General features: G+C 45.6%; 1 protein-coding gene across 2 annotated transcripts in view; it reads left to right on the top strand.

The window, feature by feature from the left end:
* Positions 1-16,155: 16,155 nt before the first annotated feature.
* LOC308610624 (uncharacterized protein) overlaps positions 16,156-16,505 on the top strand; it is a 65,485-nt gene continuing 65,135 nt past the window's right edge. For both annotated transcript variants that reach the window (XM_081259688.1, XM_081259687.1), the window contains exon 1: positions 16,156-16,315. The gene's annotated coding sequence lies outside the window, so the exon portion shown is untranslated. The remainder of the gene's footprint in view (positions 16,316-16,505) is intronic.

Below are 16,505 nucleotides of genomic sequence, written 5' to 3'. Positions count from 1 at the left end.
CTCCAAATCTTTGTCCCGCTCAGTGCCTTTGGGGGACCCCATTCACAGGCACAGGCTCTCTCACTGCCCTTGGGCCAACAGCAGTTCTAGGCTGACAACCACTCACCATCCATTTTCCGAGAAAGAGTTTCTCCTTTTCTTGGATTCCAAAAAGTCATGGTTTTAAATGCCTTTGATCTGGCGTGGGTTGCATTCTCATCATTGACCCAACACCAGAAGATGGAAAATGGGACTGGCTAGATGTGGGTTGTAAACCCTTCTTCGAGCTGGGTGGAACATGGGGTCATCCTTCTGCAACTGTTTGGACTGGAAGCAGGTGAGATGTAATTCCCAAAGGAAAACTGAGGCACTTGGGCCTGAGAACAGATGCTGGCTGGGAGAAAGCAACAGATTCTAAGTCAATGACAGCTCACTGCACAGCACAGAATCAGACACAAAAGGAAGAAAGGGGTTCACTTAGGGTCAGGGGCTGCAGCTATGTATCCAGTGCTCTTACTGTCCCTCCCAAGACTGCAAGAAGTTCTTTCACTTGCTGAAAAGTCAGGATCATTGGTGGTGGTAAACTCAAGTCTCTTTCCTTGGGCATCAGGTCCTCACATCTCAGAGGCTGGCCCAGAACAGCCCATGTGACCTCAGAAGACCCACAGACCTCATTCCTGCCCCTGAGATGTGGGAGCCCGTGAGTTAAGCCATCTCCCTGGCCATATTAACTACCCATCCCTGAAAAACAATACTGCTCCTTTTCCAGTTTCTTCTCTCTCCTTTTCTAAGGGAAGAAACCAAATGCTAGGGTGGTAAGGAAACTCTTGTGCAATGAAGTAACGGGAGGCTCAAGAATCATTCCATGCCATGGAACCCATAATTGGCAGGCTTCCAGAGGCCACATGGATGCATATGGCTCTCCAAGACAATGGCAGTGTCAGTGTAAACCTCCCACTGGGAGGTCCAGGTGCTCCCATATCTTTGATTCTTAATGAATATGCATGTCAAAAGTTTCTAACAACTGAAAGGACAAAGGATTGCAGGGCCATGGTCTACTGTATGGGTGTTGTGTCAGGGACACACTCCAATGTTTAGAGGATTATTACTTCTCTTGGCAGCCTATGAGGCTGTGAGCGGGAAGCCTTTTTCTCAGCCACATGCATGTTAGTAGTTGAAACTTCTCAAAGAAATGTCTACACTGCCCAGGTAGCTCTTGAATTGCCCAGCATCATGGTCAGCTCCATAACTGTACATGAGGGCCTGACAATGCCCAGGCTGGACTGAGCTAGAGGACCACAGATGCCTGCCTGGATAGTCAGAGGTCAAAGGCTGTCCTGCCTGAGACTTGATCATCTATTCATGCCCACTCAGATGGAACAAAGGATGCCTCCAGGGCCAGGAGGGCCCCACCAGCCCTTAAGAAGGCGGCATCTGGGGTCTGGCAGGTCACTGCACCCAGTCCTGTATAAATCCACACGTGTCCGCTGAGTGCCCTCCTGTCTTGGCTGTGCTGGAACCTGGGGCTGCCCAGGCAGAGTAGGGCCAGCATCACCCTTCCCAAGTAGGAGGGCAGAAAGAAACCATACATGACTTCTGACACGCTCCCCAATCCTTGACAGAGGTTGAGTTGGATAAGAAACAGTCCGAGACAAGAACAGACATTTCATTCTTCTCTCAGAGCCCAGGACTGGGGGAAGGGAGGCCAGAAAAACAGTTATTGACCTCAGCTCCCTGACTCCTGTTTGACCCTGGGCAAGTCCTATCCATTCTGGAGGCTTCAGAGAGAAAGAGAGGGGAGGGCAATGAGGGCCAATTGTGCTTAAACCTAACTCTAACCTTTACCCTAATAACCCTAACCTCTAACCGTAACCCCCTAACAACCCTAGCCCCAGACCCCTAGACCCTTGCCCTGACCCCTAAACTCTAACCCCCGACCCTTTAGCCACAGCCCTCTACCAGGACGCTCCAACAATGACCCCTAACCCTAAACCGTGACCCCTGAACCCTCACACTGACTCAAACCTAGGCCTAAAGCCTGGCCTAGTGGGTACCGAGGGATGACTGTATGAACTCTCAAATAAACCAAGGAATTAAATCTTCCTGACCATGAATTTAGCAATGGTTTCTTAGATTTGACAGTAAAGCATAAGAAATGAAAGAAAAAAATAGATAAATTGGATTTCCTCAAAATGACAAACCTTTGTGCATCAAAAGAGGCTATCCAGAAAGGAAGAAGACAGCCCACAGAATGGAAGACAATATTGGCACATTCTATATCTGATAAGACTCTTTACCTAGAATATACCCAGGACTTTTCCAACTCATCAACAAAAAGACAATAACATTTTTGAAACAGACAAATGGCTGCACGGACTGCTCTCCAGGCAAGACATACAAATGGTCAACAAGGACATGGAAAGATGTCAAACGTCAGTAGTCATGATGAAAATGCAAATGAAAGCCACAGTGTGATGCCCCTTCACACACACTAGAATAAAGATAAACTTTAAAATCAATTTTAAAATATATAAATAAAAATAACAAATGTTGGCAGCAATGCAGAGAAATTGGAACCCTTAAAAGTTACTTGTGGAGATGCACGATGGTGCAGTCTATGCGTACAAACCTTTACCATTTACTTAAAAATATAAAATATAATTACCATGTGGTTCAACAACTCCACTCCTAGATATATACCAAAAAAAATGGAAAACAGGCATTCAAACAAAAACTTGTACACCAATTATTCATAGCAGCACTGTTCACAATAGCCCACGGTAGAAAAGATTTAAATGTCCATCAGCAGGTAAACGGATAAGCAAAATAAGGTAGATTCATAAGCTACATTATTCTGTCATATAAAGGTATAAAGTAAAATTATACAGCCGCTGTGGAAAACTGTATGGTGGCTCCTAAAAAACATGGATGTGATCCCTTGATTCCACTCCAGGGTGTACACCCAGAATATTAGAAAGCAAGGGCTGGAACAAACATATGTACCCCATATTCATAGCAACATTATTCACAATAGCCAAAAGGTGGAAGCAACACAACACATCCTTCAACAGATGAATGGATAAGTACAGTGTAGTATATACACAATGGAATATGATTCAACCTTTAAAACTAAGGTAATTCTCACACATGCTACAATGTGGATGAACCTTGAAGTCATTATGCTAAGTGAAACCAGCCAGACACAAAAAGGACAAATGTTCTATGATTCCACTAGTTTGAGGTATCCAGATAAGTCAAACTCAAAGACAAAGTAGAATAAGGTTGCCAGGGGTTGAGATGAGTTTGTGTTTATGGTTACGATTTCACATGGGGAAAATAAAGCTCTGGAGATGGATGGTGAGGATATTTTTACAACAATGTGAATGTAGTTAATGCCACAGAACTGTGTACTTACAAATGGTTTAAATGGGGCTTTCACCATGGCACAGTGGTTAAGAATCTGCCTGCCAATGCAGGGGACACAAGTTCAAGCGCTGGTCCTGGAAGATCCCACATGCCACAGAGCAACTAAGCCCGTGAGCCACAGCTACTGAGCCCTCGTGCCACAACTACTGAAACCTGTGCACCTAGAGCCCGTGCTCCGTAACAAGAGAAGCCACCGCAATGAGAAGCCTGCACACAGCAACGAAGAGTAGCCCCGCTCGCCGCAACTAGAGAAAGCCTGCGTGCATCAACAAAGACCCGACACAGCCAAAAAATAGAAAATAAAATAAAATAATTTTTTAAAAAGTTTTTAAAAAATGATTTAAATGGTAAATGTTATGTGTTTTTAATCACAATGGAAAAAATGAATGAAATAATGATCAATGTTACAATGTGGATAAACACTGAAAACATCCTAAGTGAAAGAAGCCATACAGAAAAACCACCCAGATCATGCTCATCTTGTACACTTTAAACCCAGCAAGGTTTTTTAAGTGAGGAAAAGCCCCAGTGATGGTTCCAAGAAAAGAAAACTGGATTCGAATAGAAAAATACATTTCCACAAAGCTGGGGCAGCTGGTGAAAGTTGAAGCAGGTCTGTAGATAGGATTATAATGTGGAAACCATAATTTTTCCTCATTTTGGGGCTATGTGCTCGTTCCCTGGGAGAGTGGCCCTCCTACTCTCACAGGGTAAAACAAACTGGACTATTTTGTGAATGTGGAAAACTTTATACTGCTATTTAAAGTTTTTTATACACTTGAAATTTACTAGAAAATAAAGTAGTTATCAAAACAGCCATGTCATACCATGCCAGAAATACAGACAGAGCTATAGGGACTTGCCTGGGGGCGCGGTGGTTAAGAATCCAACTGCCAATGCAGAGGACATGGGTTCGAGCCCTCGTCCAGAAAGATAACACATGCTGCGGAGCAACTAAGCCTGTGCACCACAACTACTGAGCCTGTGCTGTAGAGCCCGTGAGCCACAACTACTGAAGCCTGAAGCCTAGAGCCCATGCTCTGCAAGAAGAGAAGCCACTGAAATGAGAAGCCCATGCACTTCAACGAAGAGTAGCCCCAACTTGCTGCAACTACAGAAAGCCCACGTGCAATAACAAAGACCCAACACAGGCCAAAAAAATTAATTAATTAAAAAAAATAGAGCTACAGAGCATACAGCACTTCCACTCCTGGGTGTGTATCTCGGGATAACCATAAATCCATAAGACACAGGCACTTCAACTATTAGTGCAGCCCTTTTGCGGGAGCCTCGACTTAGAAACAATATAAATGTCCTTGGAAGGAAAAAATGGATAAAGAAGATATGGTACTTATGTACAATGGAATATTACTCAGCCATGAGATCAATGAAATAAGGCCAGTTGCAGCAACTCAGGTGAACTTAGGTACAATCATTCTAAGTGACATAAGTCAGACACAAAAAGACACTTAGCATAAGATATCACTTATAGGTGGAATCTAAAAATGGCTACACATGAACTAAATTACAAAAGAGAGTCACACATTGAGAAAACAAACTTAAGGCTGCTAAAGGGGAAAGGTGGGGTGGGGCGAGGCATAAACCAGAGGGTTGAAATTAGCACAGATAGGGTTCCAAAGACCAAATAGGTAATTGACAAGACCTACTCTATAGCTCAAAAAACTAGACTGGGCACACTCTAGTCACCATAAAAGAATATATACGACTGGTAAGTATCTGAAAAAGAATTTATGGATGTCTCTCTGTAAGTGAATCAAGTGGATGTGCAGCAGCAAGAAAGACAGCATTGAAAATCAGCTATACCCCATTATAAAAATAAATTACAAAAAAAAAAAAAACCAAGGAGAAACTGTTACAAAATTCGTTCAGGAGCTGTGATGAAACCTGCATTGACCCCATCTAGATCCACAGCTAAACGGGACAAGAGCAGAGGGCTCCATCTCTGTCTTTACGTTTACAGTCTAATGCGAGCTCAAGTCATTTTACCTCTGTTCATACACTGCTGATTATTTTCAACAAATCACAAAGATATTGGTGTTTTATATTTACTATTTGGTGCTTGAGCTGGAGTAGCAGGCAGCGCCTTGAGGATATTAACCCTGGCTGAGCTATGCTAACCTGGAGCGCTACTTGGAGATGCCCAAATCTTTAACGTAGTCATAACAGTCCCTGCACTTGTAATAATTTTCTTTATAGTTGTACCCATTATACTGCAGGGTTCAGAAACTGACTTGGGCCACTAATAACTGGGATACCTGAGGTAGCATTTCCCCAAATAAATCATGTAAACTTTTGACTACTTCCCCCATCATTCTTACTCCTACTCATATTACCAATAGTAGAAGCTGGTTCTGGTAAAAGTGGAACTGTATATTCAGCTCTAGCCTGCAATCTGGCCCACACAGGAGCCTCTGTCGACCTAACCATTTCCTCCTTACCTTTAGCAGGTGTCTCTTCAATTCTTTGTGCTATTTCTTGTATTACTATAGTCTTTAATCCAAAACCAGCAGTCAAATCCCAATACCAAACACCATTATTTGTTTCCTCTTCCCTAACTATAGCCATATTACTATAATTACCACTCTCAGTCCAAGCAGCCAGAATTGCCACACTGTTAAGAGATAGAAATCTCAACACTACATTCTTTGACCCTGCAGGAGGAAACCGAATCCTATAGCAACACCTTGTTTGATTCTTTGGTCACCCTGAAGTGTGTATTCATGGCCTACCAGGGTTTGTTATAATTTCACAGATCATTACATACGATTTAGGACAAAAACTGCCTTTCAGCTATTTGGGAATATTATGAGTCATGTCCACTGGCCTTTTAGGATTTCTCTCGTGGGCCCATCTCATATTTACCATAAGGGTAGCTGTCGACTCAGGAGCACACTTTGCATCAGCTACCATAATTACTTCTATCCCTACAGGAGTAAAAGTATCTAGCCGACTAGAAACTCTTTATTTAATTTTTTTATTTTTTTATTTTTGGCTGCGTTGGGTCTTCGTTGCTGCGCACCGGCTTTCTCTCGTTGCGATGAGCGGGAGCTACTCTTCGTCGCCATGCGCAGGCTTCTCATGGTGGTGGCTTCTCTTGTTGCAGAGCACAGGCTCTAGGCATGTGGCCTTCAGTAGTTGTGGCTCACGGGCTCTAGAGGGCAGGCTCAGTAGTTGTGGTGCACGGGCTTTTTGCTCCGCGGCATGTGGAATCTTCCTGGACCGGGGATCAAACCCGTTTCACCTATATTGGCAGGCTAATTCTTTACCACTGCATCACCAGGGAAGTCCCTGATTAGCAACTCTTCACGGAGGTAATATTATATGAGATCCCACTCTATTATGAGTTTTAGGCTTTATTTTCCTTTGTACAGTAGATGGTTTGACAGGAATTATCTTAGCCAACTCATCCCCAGACATTGTCCTCCAGGATACATACTATGTAGTAGCACACTTCCATGACGTAGTGTCCATGGGAGCAGTCTTCACTATTATAGGAGGCTTCCTACACTGATTCCCACTATTCTCAGGTTACACAGTTAACTCAGCAGTAGCAAAACTCACTTCACAGGTATATTTGTAGTAGTAAATATGACTTCCTGCAGCACTTTCTTGGCCTCTCAGGGAGGTTACTACATTCCTCTGAGGCACACACAACATGAAATATTTTGTCTTTAGGCTCATTCGTCTCAGTAGCAGCAGTAATGCTAATAATCTTCATACTGTGAAAAACATTTGTGTCCAAACGAGAAGTCTCAGCAGTGGAAACTGCTGCTCCTAACCTAGAATGGTTGCACGGATGCCCTCCACCATATCCTATATTTGAAGTCCTACCTATGTAAATGTAAAATAAGGTAGGACTCAAGTCCTTTTCAAGCAGTTTGAAGCCAACAGCATAACAATTATGTCTTTCTCAATAAATGAGATAAAAGTAAAAAGTGATGTAAAATTTTCAAAGTGAAATTATAGGCTAAAATAGTGTATATCACGAAGGCATATCAATTTCATCTAAGCTCTCAAGATACAACATCACCGATTATGGAAGAATTTTTACATTTTCATCACACACATCAATAGTGATTTTTAAAAGAAGTTCTCTAGTCCTCTATATTATTTCACTAATATTGACAATTAAACTAACTCATATATGTACAATAGATGCACAGGTAGAGAAAATTTGAACATTTTACCAGCCATTATTATAATCTTAGCTGCTCTATCATCATTGTGAATCCTTTACATGATACATGAAATCAATAACTCTTCCCAAAGCATAAAAACTATAGGTCAGTAATGATACTGATGCTACAAATACACAGATTAAGAAGATTTAAATGTTGACTGCTCTGTAATCCCCACATCAGAGCTAAAACCAGGAGAATAGTGATTAATAGAAGTCAACAACCTAGCACTATAGAGACAGTCATTGAATATTAGTTTCATCTGAAATTGTTGTACACTCCTGAGCTGTTCCTTCTCAGGCCTAAAAAGAGCTGCTATCCCAGGACGCCTAAATTAAAGAATCCTAATACAGACAGGACCAGGCCTATGTTGTGGAAAAGAGAGCTCGTTTTCCTGAGGTCAAAGACAGGACAGAGGGATATGGCTGAGATATGGGGTGAATCTGGAGCCCATGGGGATGCACCCTCCAAGCTCCAGGATAGGAATGGGGCCTCTGGGGTCCCAGGCCACCCACCACGCCCTCCCGTGCAGGATCTTGGCAACATTCCCTGTCAGTGATGAGGCAGCCCTAGCACTTGTCACGCCCCAATGCTGTGTCCTATGTGGGTCCCATGCTCTTGGGACCACACCCACACTCTGCAGGTCCACGCTGCAGGGTCCTTCCTGCCTCAGGAGTACAGACCCCACAGCAAGCAATTTCCTCCCCAACCAGCAGGAGGAGGGGAGGAGAGCAGGGGCACCAGGGGAATCTCACTCAGACAACACCCCAGGGGTGCCAGCGGGAACAGTGATGATGCAGATGAGGCACAGACCAAGAGATGGATCCAGAGGACCCAAAAGGCAGCTGGTCAGGTCCTGGTTCATCTGTACCTCAGACACCTTTGTCCCTCATACAGCCCCTTCCTCATACACCCTCTCCTTAAATGCAGATTCTTCACATGCAAACAGGCAGAGCTTCAGGCTGAAAGTCAGCTCTTTCAAAGTGACCCCTCAGCAAACACTGCAGGATTCCACTCCAGTGGGTGCCCTGGAGTCCACAACTCAGGGACTGAAGTGGATATCGGTGCCAGGGGCAGTGGGAGAGAATGGGGAGTGAGACGTTTGTGGTTGTGGAATTTTGTTTTTGCAAGATGAAAAGTCCTAGGAATGGTGGTGATGGCTCCACGAGAAAGTGAATAGATCTGATGCCTCAGAAACGTGCACTTAAAATGGTGAAGATGGTAAAGGGTATGTGACGTGTGTTTTATTTCACTTAAAATAAATTCTTAAAATAATGTCTTGTTCACTGTGATTCCATTTCGACTCCCCTTCATCACAGATGTCGGAGGCCCAGACCCAGTCCACTACCTTAGGGGCCATCACGGTACCCTCACATGGCACATGGGAGACCATTCTTAGGGGGGGCTAGTCTGTGCTCACCTGACCTCTGTCCAGGGCGACCCAGGCAGTGGTGACCCCCATAGATTAGACATATGACATGATATGTTATTAATATGATACCACCAAGCATTGTCACTCACCAGAACACAGAGCAGCAACCCACTCAAACATGCCTGACCTCACATGAATGTGAGAAGACTAAGAGAAGAAAAGGTACCACAGGTTAATCAGGTCAACACCCTTAATGCAGAGGTTGGAAATCTCAAAGGGGAAAAGACACACTGCAGGCAAAGAGCACATATGGGCTCTCCCCGTACATGTGATCCTGACCCATGCAGATGTGCTGAGAGCCACACAGTCCCCACACCCTTTACCTGGGGTCGCACGTCCACACTCACCACGGTGACCCCACCTCCCTAGACCCTGCACCTAAAGTCACACATTCTCTCTCAACAGGTGACCCCTCCTACCCAGACCTCTCCACCTGAGTCACATGTCCACAGTCCCAGGGTGAACCGCCCTCCCCAGACTCCCCCAACTGGGGTCACACGTGCACAGTCTCCAGGGTGACCTCACCTCCCCAGACCCTGCACCTGGGGTGACATGTCCCCTTGGTCAGGACACCATGGCTCTGCTGGTGGATCCCCTCATGTGGAAACAAGCTGTGTTCCTGGGGCCTCCTGGGATGGGAAAATGTGGCAGGTGGGTCTCCTCTCCCCACACTTGTACCAGAGAAGTCCTCCTCTTTTCAGTTTGATTCTGTTGATTTTACCTGTTTTTAAAGCTTTCATGCTAAAGTTGAACACACTACTTGGTTCTGGCAGGCTCAGTCCTTTCTTGTCTCACATGCTTGTTGAGATAACTCACAGGACAGCAGGGCTGAAAGCAGGGGGGGCAGCTCTGGACGCTTCTGAGTAGGGACGGTAGAATGGAAGGAGAGCTCAGCAGCAGCCTCAGCTGTTACCCATCGGGCTTTTGCCTGATCTGCGTGCCCTGCGATCAATTCACCAGCTAAACCTGCCTCCCTACGCACCATGCACGTGCTGGTGAATTGGAATTATTGCCAGGTAGCCCTCCTGTGGATTCTCCACGAGCCCCAGGGAAGGTGAACCTTACAGGGATTAAGACTAAGGCCCCGACCACAGCACTGACCCTTGGGAGGACCAAGTAACCACACTCAGAAGAGAGGCTATTACTTAGAGAAGCCCACCTCAGTTCCAGACCCCAGACATTTAAGCACTCACCTTCAGATGCAGGCACGGAGCTTCCCAGTCCTGAGGCCAGGCCGGGTTTCTACCCAGGTTCCCATAGTCCTAGCGTACACAGAACATGGTCAGGCCTAAATCTTCTTCTTATAGACAACACATGGTCAGCTCTGAACATAATCAGTAGAAAGGACATGCAGAGGTCTAAATCTACCGTGTAGACAGAACTTGACCATGTTTAAACTAGCTTAGGGCTGATCTCATAGGAGGTACAGATCACACACATGGGTCTCTTGTCTTTGGACACCCACATCAGGAAACTGAACAAAATCTTTGTCATTAAACATTTCAACAGGCAAAACAGAAATGTTACCAGTTTCTCTGGCCACCTGATGGTCAGGATCCATGGGTGAGCCATGAACTTCTGAGAGTGCAGCCCCGTCTGCTGCCAGGACAGACAAGAAGTGGCCTGATTCCAGCCTCCCAGGCTTCCAGAAGGAGGCGGCCGCACTGGAACCCAGGCAGGACAGTCCTGCATGGTCCGGGCCGGGAGATCCGGTCTGTCCATTCCACTGGCCAATTCCGGGCGGGGCGCTCAGGGCCGCTGAGAGCCCTGCACTCAGGTCCTGCTTCCCTGCAGCGTGTGCATGTGCGTGTGCGTGTGCGTGTGCGTGTGGGTGTGTGTAGAGGGGACGGTGGCTGACGGCTCCCATGGCTCCCGTCCCGGGCACCGCGCTGTCTTCGAGGGGAGTCACGGGGAGAGGTAGGGGCACAGAAGCTGTTGGAGAGGAGAACCCACCGCGGAGCTCCTTGCACACTGGCTCGCCCCACCTGGTGACCCGCCTGCCCATCGTGGGCCGCATGTCACCCCCCAGCCCCCACCCCCGAGGGCAGGGCGCCTGCTCTTTCAAAAGGACAAGGTCTCACATGAAGGAGACCCAGTGGGGACTGTCACGCCCCCACTCCTGATGCTGACTTTGGGAGAATGAACCCCCTTGACTGGGCGATGGGACCCTGTGAGGAAAGAGGTGGCGGCCCCATCCAAGTCGGGGCCTGGCTGAGAGATGGGAACACAGGAGCCAAGTGCCGGGCCTGGAGGCCAGGCCAACAGGAGGGGCATCCCCAGCCTTTGCCGAGCTCTCCAACTGTGACATTGTAGCTTTAGGGGACCTGGGGCAGGTGACTGAATGTAATGGGGGTCTAAACTGGACCCTGAATGGGGCTTAAGGAGTGTGAAGGATGTTACTGAGACCGTGACAGTCATTGGAAGACAGACTCTGTGTCAGGACATCCTGCTCCATCCATTTAAATCCCTGAGATCTGTGACCTTTACGTGGCTACACAGGATTGTCAGAGCAGCTGCGTGTGGATATATCTGCAAGTGGTTCCAGCAAACACACAGTTGTGCACACAGGCGGGCACAGCACACACACACAAACATATGTAGGTGCACAGCACAAATATATTCACACACTAGCATATGAACACACATGCACGCATATGCCCATGCACACACTTACGTGAGCAAGTGCACATTAACGAACTGTGCAAGTGCACATACCTATGCACGTGCACAGCATAGGTATGCAAACAGGCACATGCACACGCATGTACATAGCGCACACACAGGGAATAAAGTGAATCCATAAAGTGAGTCCGTAAAGCATTAAGTCCTGAACACAAGTGAAGCTGACATGTATTTTTCCCTTTTCTTAGCTTTGATGTTTTTCACAATAAAAAGTTTAAGGAAAAAGTTAATGGCAAATGACTTTTTTTTTTTTTTTTTTTTTTGCGGTATGCGGGCCTCTCACTGTTGTGGCCTCTCCCGTTGCGGAGCACAGGCTCCGGATGCACAGGCTTAGCGGCCATGGCTCACGGGCCCAGCCGCTCCGCGGCATATGGGATCCTCCCAGACCGGGGCACGAACCCGTATCCCCTGCATCGGCAGGCGGACTCTCAACCACTGCACCACCAGGGAGGCCCGCAAATGACTTTTGATTCATAGGACTTTCTGACGTTATTCCACAAATATTATGACAGGAGAAATGAATGTAGATAGTACATGTGTCCACTAATGGATGAATGGAGAAGAAAAACATGGTCCATCAATACAAGGGAATGTTATTCAGCCTAAAAGGGAAGGCAATTCTGACACAGGCTGCAGCAGGGATGAACCTTGAGGGCATTAATGCTCAGTGATGTAAGCTAGACACAAACAAACAAACAGTGCTTGATCCATTCATACAAGGCCCCTAGAGCAGTCGGAAACATAGAGACAGAATGTAGGATGGTGAGTGCCAGGGGCTGAGGGAGGGACAATGGCGACTGAGTGTTTAATGGGGACTGTTTCAATTTTGCAGGATGAAAAAATTCTGGAGGACGATGGCGGTCAGGTTTGCACAACAGTGCGAATTACTTCTGGACCCTGAAATGTGCACTTAAAAACGGTTAAGATAGTAAAGTTTATGTTTTGTGTATTGGACCACAATTTTTTAAACTTTTAAAAGAAAACAACAGGAAGTAGTCCGTGAATAACACAAGATGCACAACTTCACTAACAACCGAGGGATTAAAACCGTAAGAAAACTACTGTGCACACACCTACCAGAATGGCAGACATGAAGACACAGTATCAAATATCAGCAGGATGTGGAGCAATGGAAAGCCTGGTGCGCAGCGGGGGGTGCAACCACTTCTGAAACAATCGGGCCTCAGAGAGCGAAGTCCATGCACACAGACCCACAGTGTTCCTCCCAGCTGAACACAACCCGCCCAGCACTGCACCAGGACACACGGACATGGACTCTGCAGCCACAGGAGCCAAACCTGAAAGAACCTGAAGACCATCACAAGCGGATGCAGAAATGAACCATGCACGCTCCTATGAAGGAATATTCCACAGCAATGGAGTACATTTTGTTTAAAGGCAGTAAAACTATAAAAAAATATTTTTTTGAAAAAACTATATTCACAAGATGAAAGAATCTATAATTCTGGCACCTAAGGATTGTCAAATGCTCCTAAAAATAGATTGTTGTGGAAACGTTTATTATAAGGAAATTGATATATTCTCTAGGAAGGACGGGGTGAATGGGCCTGCTACATTTTCTACATTGAAGACATATACAGGTTTTGATTCTACTTCTCTTAACTCAAGTGGGGCTTCATTGGATTTCTGCTACCGCGGAGATAATCAAATTCTGGGTAAGGGTCAGGAGAAAACTAGCCATAGGCGTTCTCGTGTAATAATTACTGTTGAAAGTGTAAATGATCCATTTATCAGTAAGATTGAGAACAGAATAACTGCTACATTACTTCATATGGGATTGTGTGTGCTACTGTCCCTAGGGCTCCAGTGAGTGAGTATTTTGAATGTGAAGCTCATCCAGATCTGAGAATGGAATAAATGGCTAGGTGTGATATGGCTAATATAAATAATATGCCTACATTTATATTAATTAGTGGATAAGATACGGGAAGAGGAATTCATGTTGTGAGAGCCAGGGTTAAGGCTAGCATTGGGGCAATAATATATAAATTGATAATGTTGATGGACATAGTGGTTCTTTAATAAGTAATTTGTATGCCTCAGCAATGGTTTGTAATCATCCATGGGGGCTGAGGATTGTTGGCCCTTTCTGGATTTGTATATAGCCTAGGATTTTCCATTTAATTAATATGAGGAATGCCATGGTGAATTAAATTGGGTCATTTGTGAAAGAATGTTGATTATAAACATATTCTTAGGAAGAGGACTTGAACCAGTGCAGATAAAGGTTTCAGTTTTACATAATTACCGGGCTCTGCCACCTTAACAAACCCGGTTCTACAGCAGGGTATGTATAAATTAATTGAATGTAGATTATATCATCATTTAGTTTCCAGACATTTTGTAAAGTAAGCCATAATGCTCTTGTCCTTTCCTACTGGCAGAAATCTGCAATAGACAGAAAGCAATCAGGATGACTCCAGTCTGAACTCAGATCACATGAGACTTTAATCGTTGAACAATTAAGAGCAGTTATACCATTGAAATGTCGTGATCCAGCATCAAGGTCATAAACCATATTGCCGCTATGAACTCCAGAATACAATTACACTGTTATCCCTAGTAAAACTTGTTCTGTTGATCAGTGTTTTAGAACAGGTGATAAAGCATTTTGACTAGTTGGTCTAAATTTTGATCAGTCAGAGGTGGTTGCTTCTCCAAAAAATAAATGACACACGGGCCCAAGGCGCACCAGCTTCAGTAGTTGTGGCACACAGGCTCAGTAGTTGTAGCCCACTGGCTTAGTTGCTCTGTGGCAAGTGGGATCTTCCCAGATCAGGGATCGAACCCGTGTCCCCTGCATTGGCAGGCGAATTCTTAACCACTTCATCACCAGGGAAGTCCCAGAATCGCAGTCTCCCTTTTAGTATACCTTAAGCCCAAAGAATCCATGGAGAATTGTTACAGAAAATAAGACAATAAAATATTGTAAGGACTGTAACAGAAGCATATAGTACACAGTTCATATAGACACAGCCCAAGCAGTTACAAAGTATATTAAAAGGGAGGCTGCAATTTTATTTTATTATTTTTATTATTTTTTAACATCTTTATTGGAGTATAATTCCTTTACAATGATGTGTTATTTTCTGCTTTATAACAAAGTGAGTCAGTTATACATAAGCATATGTTCCCATATTTCTTCCCTCTTGCATCTCCCTCCCTCCCACCCTCCCTATCCCACTCCTCTAGGTGGTCACAAAGCACCGAGCTGGTCTCCCTGTGCTATGTGGCTGAGGGAGGCTGCAATGTTAAAAGAATACGATAAATTATACCCACAAACTCCCAATCTTTCCTGAAACGTTGCAATCTGGAACCCTATTGTAGGAAGCAGAAGATTCCAGGAGACATTCTACAAATGAAGGACTCTAAACCCTGTGGTTGGATAAGGAATTCTGGAAGGAAGGTATCCTCACCCGAGGAGAGCAGGTTCCTATACTTGTCTAACATCACATACCTGGATAGTTCCCACTGATCTTGGTCCAGGCATTGCCTGTCCTCTTGAGAGAAAACTATGGCCATATCCTGGAATGTCAGCGGTCCCTGAAATTAAAAGTACACATACTGTGTGGCCACGGGAAGAGTTCATAATGTGACCCAAGAAGAAAAGAGCAAGTTAAGAGAACTGGTTTTAATTTAGAAGAGTGTCTTCAATTTCCCACTAATATATATATATATATATATATATATATATATATATATTTTTTTTACAAAGTAAGTTTCTCTATCTTATTTCTAACTACAAGAAAAGAGTGTGGCATGTGATCCACAAAACCAGTATAGAGACTATACTTATCTGGAAAAGAAATGATAAAATGATGGTTTCAACACAGGCATATGCATTTTTGAGTGTTTTATTTATATCAAATTGGATAAAATGTGTGTATTGCTCAGACAGAAAAGACGTGTCGAGGTAGAAATGTACCTTTCAACTATTCATGGGTACACAAGGACACTGGGAAGATTGTAAAAGTTCAGATTGTGATTCAGTAGGTCCGGTGGGCCTGAGTTCTATTTTTTTAACAAGCTCACTTTTAACTAGTGATGCCACAGTCTCTGATTCATTAACGACAATTGTGAATAGCAGAGACATAATTAGAAAGGTAAAAATTCATATTTAATTTTGAACTTAAAGTGTTTTATGGATTTTACACCTTTAATAGGATAGAAAGCACAGCAGCAACAATCATTTGTGAATATTTACCATAGACCGTGTATCTTTCTAACTTTGTAGTGTAGGACTCCAGGAAAAATGCCTGGGCTGCGGTCACAGTGGGCGGGGCCCTCAGGCCGGGCCGCCCCTCCAGGACGCCCGACGGGGCCCTGAGCTCCTGGAGGCTCCCTCCCCCGGCGCCTCCGTCCCTCCCAGAAGGCCTCGGGGCAGAGCGGTCCCACCCGCTGCGCCCAGAAAGGAGCCCGCGTTTCCGCAGAGCTGGAGCTCCCGGCTCGGGGTCTCTTCCCTCCGCCTTCACGGAACTGCCCCGGAGCCCGCGGCGAGGGCGGCCTCACTGACGCTGCCGGCTCTGGAGGGGCCCCGGAGGCCGAAGCCGCGACAGTCGTGCGGACGGCGGGCCGGGTAAGTGGGCGCCGACCCTCCGCCTGGTACGGTGCCCTGGCGGCAGGGCAAGACCAGCTTCTGAGGGGCAGGGGTTCGCTGCCACCCGCCGCTGCTGTGCAGAAAGGGCGGCTCCCAGCGTCTGGTCCCGGGAACTTCGGTCCCTCCTCTCGCCCCTGCCCTCGGCCTGGCACGCGGGGCCTGGGGGGCG

The sequence above is a fragment of the Mesoplodon bidens genome, assembly GCF_964165515.1.
Source record: "Mesoplodon bidens genome assembly, contig: HAP1_SCAFFOLD_815, whole genome shotgun sequence".
NCBI lineage: Eukaryota > Metazoa > Chordata > Mammalia > Artiodactyla > Ziphiidae > Mesoplodon > Mesoplodon bidens.
This window is presented reverse-complemented; position numbering and strand designations above follow the sequence as displayed.